Consider the following 6867-nt stretch of genomic DNA (forward strand, 5'->3'; position numbering starts at 1 on the left):
CATTCCATGTATTCAGTTTTAGTTCTACTCAAATGAAGGCCTTTAGACTCCAATGTAGACCTCCATAATTCAAGTTTTTCTTGGGCTTTTACTCTCGTCTTATCCACGAGAAGGATATCATCAGTAAAAAGCATACACCAAGGTACATCCTCCTGTATCCAATAAGACCATCCATAACTAAAGCAGAAAGATATGGGCTTAAGCCAATCCCTGATGTAATTCAATAGAAATAGGGAAATATTTGGTCAATCCTCCTTCGGTTCGAACACAAGTAACAACTCTAGAATACATATCTTTAATGAATTGAATATAAGTTTAATCAACACCTTTCTTTTCTAGAGCTCTCCAAAGAACTTTGCTTGTTTGGACCCTTATCGTATGTTTTTTTCTAAATCAATATAAATCAAATGTAGATTCTCCTTGTTATCTCTGAACTTCTCCATCAAACTTCTCAATAAATGTATAGCTTCCATAGCAGACCTGACCGGCATAAATCCAAATTGATTATGAGAAATCTTTGTAATACCTCTAAACCCATGTTCAATTACCCTCTCCCATAATTTTAAAGTATGACACATCAACTTAATTCTTCTATAATTTGCACACTCTTGTGCATCCTTTTTATTCTTAAAAATAGGGACCAAAAAACTCTTCCTCCACTTCTTAGGCATCTTTTTAGTTTTTTAAATAATATTAAAGAGTTTAGTAAGCCAAGAAACTCTCAAATCTCTTAAACATTTTTATACTTTAATTAAGATATCATCACGTCCTACAGACTTTCCACACTCGGTTTTCTTTAAAGCCTCATCAACTTCTTTTTTACTAATGTGATGGTAAAAATAAAATATTTTATTATTAATAAATATTAAGATTATTAATGTCAATCATATTTTCAGAAACTTCATCAAAAAGTTTATCAAAATAACTCACCCGCTTATGTTGAATATTTTTTTCCTAAGAAAAGTACATTTTGATTATCATCTTTAATACACTTTACTTGAGTCAAATATTTACTTTTCTTTTCTCTTTCTTTCTCTTTTTTGGCTAGTTTATACATGTATATTTCACCATCAATAATATCTAATCTATTATAAAGATCATTAAAATAAAAAATTTTAGCGTTACATATTATTTTTTAGACTCCCTGCGGGGCGTTTGATATTTTTCCTAGTTATCTAAGTTTTTACATTTAAATTAATTTTTATAACATAACTTCTTATATTTTATCTTTTCTTGCACATTATTATTCCACCACCAACTATTTTTATTTAAGGAAACTTTTTCTTTTGATTCTCCAAGTGCATCTTTTGCTACTTGTTTAATAGTGTTTGTTACTTTATCCCACATAACATTTGCTTCATCATGAACATACAAAATTTTGAAATCTTGAATTTTACTCATAAAAATAATTTTATTTGTGTCTTTTAAATTTCTCAATCTAATTCTACGATGATGAGTCATAGTATTCTTTATTTTACAACTCTTCGTCTTAAAAACTAGAACTAATAAATCACGTTGGACACTTAAATCCTCACTTGGACTGACCATACAATCTTTACAATATCGACGATCTTTTCTTCTCATAAGAAAATAATCAATTTGTGTTTTATTAGATCCATTCTTATAAGTAATAAGGTGCTAATCTCTTTTCTTAAATAAACTATTGGATGGTATGTATGTAAAAATTAAATATTAGATATTATATATCTAAATAGAAAGAAATTGGATGGTATGTACGTAAATCCCCTAAAATAAATTAGTTTCAACAAACTCAAAACAATCGAAGCTTCTTTGCATTGGTTAAAGTTATTTTATAATTTTATAATGAAATAAAATTTGAAGCCAGAAAACTCAACTAATTTTATAATTTTATTATGTATTTACATATTTAACACATCATATGTTTCATTATCATAGTTTGGTGTCGGGAAGCAAAACATTAAAGTTTAAGTGCTAGATATGTCAATATAGACACACACACACACACACACACACACACACACACACACACACACACACACACACACACACACACACACACACACACACACACACACACACACACACACACACACACACACACACACACACAAATGATTTGCACATATGTCAAGACAATGCAACTGTGGGGACTAGAATATTCTTCGCTGCTCTATTTAAAGCAATGCTAATAATATAATTTTTATATTTTGTCATTCTTATCTTCTAACAATAAGAGGTCTATAACATATATTAGGGGACTTTTTTGTTCCCCTCACTTGCAGCCATTTTTTTTTATGGATTAAGATGGGTCAGAGAACCCAAAAACATCTCATTCGCCTTGACGGAGCACGCCTTCCCTTCACCTCATCTCTTTCTCTCCTCCTCTCAATCTCATTTTCTTGGTCCCGACGCTCTATCCCTTGGCACAACCAACCGAACATATTTGGATTCAGCATCCTAAAAGGTGCGATAAACATGGATCGTGTCATTAACAAGAAGATAATTAACATCGAAAAATAACATTTCAGAGAGATGCTCCTAACAAAAAGTGTAAGGGGAACTTGCACGACAACAAATTATCCCTTCTCTCGTAGACCTGTGCATACTATCTATGTCCAGATCTAGAGACCTTCAATGCTCCTCTAGTACACAGATCTCTGCTTGTTGACCTTGCCAAACTTATCTTCAAAGCCAAAGCACACCAACCTCCGACCCGAGAATAGTACTACCCACTCCATTTTGCCTCCTAACTGAAGTACAACAACATCCCATATCTCTGAAAGCAGCCACTACAAGTTCTTCTCGATCCATGAACTCCCCACCCCGCTTTCCTGCCCGAGACCACTTCCTCTCAACCCATAAATCAACCACTTGCTTGTCGACAGACTGTCGAACAATCGACAACAGTCCGACTGCCTCCCCCATGAAAACTACCCTATCTGTCGTGTAAAAACAATCGCACGGACGCCTGTTGGCCGCCTGGTCAACCGTCCAACCCTCTCCCGTCGGTCGCCCGTGTCACTGGTCGGTCACTTTTCAATCTCGTGGACCCCTAAAACTGATCCTATATCAATAATTATATCAAGCTCATTTAAATGTGATTTAATAGACGTATATTTTTGCATGTAGAGTAAATAAAGATTTTTCTTCTTATAAAATTTATTAGAGAAGTCTTTATCATTTACGGGGGCCTCATGTTAAGCACAAATCTTTAATAATTTTTCTTCTAATACCTTAACAAAGCATTATCCTTAAAGAAAACCTTTTTATTCACCTTTATTTTGGCTTGTTTACTTATATTTTTTATGAGTCTCTTTAGAACGCTTTATTGAACATGAACACAACACTTCTTAGTTCTCTTAAAGTTAAAATATTTTAACTCATCAAAACTCTTAGGGTGTGTTTGACGCAGCTGTTGATTATTTATAATCTGCTAATAAACAGATTGTTCTGATAATATGATAATCTGTAGATTATCAGAATAATCTGGTCTGCTGTTTGGGGCAGCTTATTCATATTAGCTTATTGATGGTTAAATGACATTCCTGCCACTGTGCTAAAACTGTTTGGGACAACTTATTTAGAATAGCTTATTGGTAGTGCAGAAGCATATAGTGCAGAAACATATAGCGCAGAAGCATACAATCATCACAGATCAGTTCTAAAAGATAACATACAGTTCTCACATTTTCATAAGTACCAGAAGGAATAAAAAAATATAAAAACAAGTACAACTACAATGAGAAATATTAAAATATTTAATTTGAAACTCTGGCTACGTCTCTCCTCATCTGCACTATCAACCTCGGAAAACATCGCATTGCCATGACTGCTGGAAGTGTAATATGTGAGACTGTCAGCCAACCTGAAAAAACTGCAACAAGCTGAAACACCCTTGACACAACCGTAAAACTGCAAAGACAGCTATTGTCATAGATCAAACAGCATTTCCACTGAGGCAAACCGCACCAAGACAACTAATGTCATAGATCAAACTACACCAGGATAGCTAATGTCATAGGGATTAACAACATTTCCACTGAGGCAAACCACACCAAGACAACTAATGCCATAGATCAAACCGCACCATGACAACTAATGTCACAGAGATTAACAACATTTCCACTGAGGAAAACTATTGTATAGCCAAATCAAGACTCTCTTATGTCAAATTACTCCATAACAGAAAATCTGTGTATAATCTGCCACCACACAAGCAACAACTAAACCAAATCCAGGATCGCTAAAACCACAAAAAAGATGCCCAAAACCAAATCCAGGATCGCAGCTAGCAACCCAAATCCAACCACCAGTAAAAATGCCAAAATATCGAGGCATAGAAAATGAAACATATCTCAACAGGCGTAAAACCAAAAACCCGGGGGCCTCATGTTAAGCACAAATCTTTAATAATTTTTCTTCTAATACCTTAACAAAGCATTATCCTTAAAGAAAACCTTTTTATTCACCTTTATTTTGGCTTGTTTACTTATATTTTTTATGAGTCTCTTTAGAACGCTTTATTGAACATGAACACAACACTTCTTAGTTCTCTTAAAGTTAAAATATTTTAACTCATCAAAACTCTTAGGGTGTGTTTGACGCAGCTGTTGATTATTTATAATCTGCTAATAAACAGATTGTTCTGATAATATGATAATCTGTAGATTATCAGAATAATCTGGTCTGCTGTTTGGGGCAGCTTATTCATATTAGCTTATTGATGGTTAAATGACATTCCTGCCACTGTGCTAAAACTGTTTGGGACAACTTATTTAGAATAGCTTATTGGTAGTGCAGAAGCATATAGTGCAGAAACATATAGCGCAGAAGCATACAATCATCACAGATCAGTTCTAAAAGATAACATACAGTTCTCACATTTTCATAAGTACCAGAAGGAATAAAAAAATATAAAAACAAGTACAACTACAATGAGAAATATTAAAATATTTAATTTGAAACTCTGGCTACGTCTCTCCTCATCTGCACTATCAACCTCGGAAAACATCGCATTGCCATGACTGCTGGAAGTGTAATATGTGAGACTGTCAGCCAACCTGAAAAAACTGCAACAAGCTGAAACACCCTTGACACAACCGTAAAACTGCAAAGACAGCTATTGTCATAGATCAAACAGCATTTCCACTGAGGCAAACCGCACCAAGACAACTAATGTCATAGATCAAACTACACCAGGATAGCTAATGTCATAGGGATTAACAACATTTCCACTGAGGCAAACCACACCAAGACAACTAATGCCATAGATCAAACCGCACCATGACAACTAATGTCACAGAGATTAACAACATTTCCACTGAGGAAAACTATTGTATAGCCAAATCAAGACTCTCTTATGTCAAATTACTCCATAACAGAAAATCTGTGTATAATCTGCCACCACACAAGCAACAACTAAACCAAATCCAGGATCGCTAAAACCACAAAAAAGATGCCCAAAACCAAATCCAGGATCGCAGCTAGCAACCCAAATCCAACCACCAGTAAAAATGCCAAAATATCGAGGCATAGAAAATGAAACATATCTCAACAGGCGTAAAACCGAAAACCAGAGAATATGTCAGAAGCCACAGGATCCCCAAAACAACTCTCAACATGCATAAAACCAAAAAACCAGAGAAAATGTCAGAAGCCACAGGATCCCCGAAAACAGCTAATGTCATAGATTTAAACTGGGCAACACCTAAAAACCCTTAATCTCATCATATTTCCCCTGAAAAAGATAAAAATTTTCATTTCATGCATCAACACTGCTCAGAGAGAAGATCAGAGAAGAAAGCATCCCACGACTCACAGCTAGGGTAATTAAAAGGACACCTGATGATCAGGAACGAAAATTTCGAAAGGAAGAAGGTTCGATCTCCTCTAGGGCGACGAACCAGAAATGAAACTAGCGAGGGGGGAGGCAAGGGAGATCGAGGGCACCTACGGAATTCCTAGGGCAACGTGGATGGCTAACGCGGAACGCAGAGCTCAGACAACGTCGAAGGAGTAAAGGAATTTAACCAACGTGACGCAGTGCGGGACAGTGAAAGAACGCCAGTGCGAACGTGTTAAACAAACAGGGAGGCAACATTTTCCAAATGTCGCAGCTCCCAATAAGCGGCCCCAAACGGGGCCTTATTCTTGAAATTTATGGTTATGTATTTTACATAAAATCTTTCTAACACTAGTTGTTAGAAAAGAGATGATTTAACTCAAAAGTATAATGAATCACAAAATAACTATAAAAAACAACAAATAATATAAAAGAGTTTACTAAAAGTTATGTGATCCATCTTGAACTTAGACCCAAAGTTTCACAATGATCAGATGATTCATCTAACTTTGAAAAAAAAATTATACAACAAGAATTAGACTTAATATAGTAGAAGATGTGGGCAAATATACTACTTAGTTTATTTTAGAGAAAAATAATTTTCTTCTATTATAAAAATGAATGTTACAAACATAATATATAGGCCTAAATTTGCTGAATTTATTTTAAGATGAGCATAATATATGAGTCATAAATTAAAATTTATACTACACTAAAATCTAATAGAATATGAACCCACTTTAATAATAATTTGATCATATTAATATATTAACCCAATTTATTCCCTTAGTTTAGATCAATATGCATATGCTAACCTAATATCGATCTTATGCATCATATAAAGTATGAGAAATTAGAAACTAGCACTACGATATTGATAAACTTTCTAATTTATCCTCACATTGGGCATTACTTCTGAGCATTGAATAGATAAAGACATAATTTCGCATTATCATCCATCATGGCCATGCATTGTATTGTAGTCATAGTTATTACATAAAGAGGATATATATATATATATATATATATATATATATATACAC

This window comes from Phalaenopsis equestris, unplaced genomic scaffold (assembly GCF_001263595.1).
Source record: "Phalaenopsis equestris unplaced genomic scaffold, ASM126359v1 Scaffold000402, whole genome shotgun sequence".
Lineage (NCBI taxonomy): Eukaryota > Viridiplantae > Streptophyta > Magnoliopsida > Asparagales > Orchidaceae > Phalaenopsis > Phalaenopsis equestris.